We start from the raw sequence: 2,678 nt of genomic DNA, 5'->3' as shown, positions 1-2,678 counted from the left end.
GTTACTACTGTAGTGTGGGCCACCATAAAACTTACAGCTTGCTTGAGCTGCTTGGACAGGCATCTAGAGTTGATCAATTTTCTTGGATAATAACTCCACTTGAGCTGCCAAGGTTATAGTGGCATCCAATTGGTGTACACTCCCTTAATTTCCCGTCTTGCTCCTAGTAGTGTGCCACTGGTAATTGTTTGTGGCCATCTCCTCAATCAAGCTTTGGGCTTACACTGGTGTCTTACTGCTTTAAAAACCACCTGCAGCTACATCTACCATTTGCTTAGTAGCCAAATTCAAACCATTATAAAACATTTGTACCTATAACTAGATTGGTAGTCCATAGTGTGGGCAGCATCGCAATTGGTCCTTGTACCTCTCCCAAGTTTCATACATCGACTTATCGTCAAACTGCACAAAAGAAGATATATCATTTCTAAGTTTAGCAGTTTTAGAGGGAGGAAAGTACTTAAACATGAATTTCTCTACCAAAGAATCCCAGGTATTGATAGTGTTAGGAGGTAGTGACTGTAGCCACCATTTTGCTTTATCCCTCAAAGAAAATGGAAATAAGCAAAGACGAATTGCATCATCTCTTGTCCCATTAATCTTGAAGGTATCACAAATCTCCAAGAAACTTGCTATATGTGTCTTAGGATCCTCATCCGGCAGGCCTCCAAACTGAACCGTTTGCTGCACCATCTAAATCACATTAAGCTTTATTTCAAAATTGTTGGCGGCAACAACCAGTCTAGTAATGCATGTTCGCGTCCCCTCCATCAATGGTTTCATAAAATCATACATCTTTTGGTTATTATCATTATTGTCGTTGACGTCTGCCATTTCTATTGTAATATTTCCCGATTCACTCTCGTGTACGGCTTTCTCAACCTGAATCTCTTCCTCCTCTATGTTTAATGGCTTTCTCAATTGCCTAAGGGATTGCTCTGGTTCTAGTAGAGGGTCAATTAAATCAGGATTGGACCTCCTGGTCATACACTACTTGAAACAACAGATAACCAACAACACAAATGAATAAAAGAATAAAGTTGAACAAAAAACAAATAAATAATAAATAATAAATGGCTGAATTAACAAGAACACATAGTTCATAATATTTCTCAAAACAAAGTGTTCCCGGTAATGGCGCCAAAAACTTAATGCTTGCTAAACACGACTAGCAATCTATAGGCAAGTACACCTATCGAATATAGTCTAGCTATGGCAAGTATCAATATTGTATCCTACAGAAATAAGAAACTACTGCTACTACGCTATTTTTATTATCTAACCGATCAAAAGAAGGTGAAAATTATTAACTAAAGATGATCGAGAATGCAATTGACAACTAAATTTTGACAAAGAGAATGAGAGTTGAAGAAATACAATAAGATGAGTTAACCCAATTGGGGATCACTATAGCTAGCTGGCTTACAAACAATAAATTATGAATTGATTGATTAAGAATTACGATTTGTGGATAATTTCTTGAATGAATTGGCCTCTCTCTCGAGTTAACCAATTCATAATCCTAAAGATCTAAAGTTGGAATCTCTTCCTAATAATTGACTTTAGAATAATATTAATCTCTAAATTACTGCTAATAAGAGTGTCTAATTCTTATTCCAGTAAGCTATTACACCTATCTCTAGGATGCAAATCACCTAATCACACAACCAGTTGTCCAAACTCAATTGAATTTCTCAATTACAAAGGAGTTCTCAAATTGATTCAACAATGAAGAAGAGACTTTAAATTTATTGTACTCGAATGAAAATTACAATCTTAAATCAATAATCCAATCATTTGAGCACAAAGCAAGGCTGACATGGCTAAAGATCGCCCCTAAATGGGTTTGCTAGAATTAGTTACACATGTTCATGATTAAACTTAAACAGAAATTGAATACAAAGTAGACAAGAATCGAAAAGAATATAAGCACCCTTTTCTCAAATGGTGAGATGCTATCCTCTCTTGAATAACTCTGTATCAAAACTCTACAGCTCAGATCTCTTTCTTCTTTCCTTTGAATCTTTGATCCAATCCTCAATAGCAGTTATCTTAAAGATGTTGAAGTGGAATTTGTCTCCGTTTTTCTCTTCTTGATCATCTGGAAGTTAGCTCTAGGGGTCTGTCTTGAATACTTCAAAGTTCTTTTCTATCTCTCTATGCCGCCTATCTCTCTCTTTCTTTCTTCTTTTTTAATTTAGGTTTCGGGATTCAATACGGCTTGGATTTGGGTCGTGCTGGTCAGCACGACTTGGATCCATTTCGTGTTGATCTAAAAGTGTACTTTCGGCCTTCTTCAACACGACTTGGATTCAGGCCGTGCTCCTCAGCACGAACATGCTCTTAGGATGTGTCACTCTTGGAAACCGTGTTGCAAATTGCTTTTTTTCGCCTTAGGTAAGGCATTTCAGCACGCCTTCTGACCTTGACCATGCTCCTCAACACGGGCGTGTGGGCACTGGGTGTTGAACATTCTAACGCGCCCGATTCGTCCGTTTCTTTCCGATTCTGGTATGATTTCTCTCTAACTTAGATGATGTGCCTAGAAAAACACCTGAGACACAAAGAAAACTAAAATAGGTGATTCTAATACAAAAACACATAAATTGCTCTAAAAATAACTCAAGATCAAGCATGAAAACATGTGTAAAATCAAGGATATCAAACCCATCAATTAA

At 37.2% G+C, this 2,678-nt stretch overlaps 1 non-coding gene across 1 annotated transcript; it reads left to right on the top strand.

Moving 5' to 3' along the window:
• The first annotated feature begins 328 nt into the window (after nucleotides 1–328).
• On the top strand, nucleotides 329–435 carry LOC112533985. The gene has a single exon (XR_003078308.1). It is a non-coding gene; the product is annotated as a small nucleolar RNA R71 (small nucleolar RNA).
• Nucleotides 436–2,678: the final 2,243 nt, after the last annotated feature.

This window comes from Ricinus communis, chromosome 4 (assembly GCF_019578655.1).
Source record: "Ricinus communis isolate WT05 ecotype wild-type chromosome 4, ASM1957865v1, whole genome shotgun sequence".
In the NCBI taxonomy this organism is placed as follows: Eukaryota; Viridiplantae; Streptophyta; class Magnoliopsida; order Malpighiales; family Euphorbiaceae; genus Ricinus; species Ricinus communis.
The sequence above is the reverse complement of the archived record's forward strand: the minus strand, read 5'-3'. Positions and strand labels throughout refer to the sequence as shown.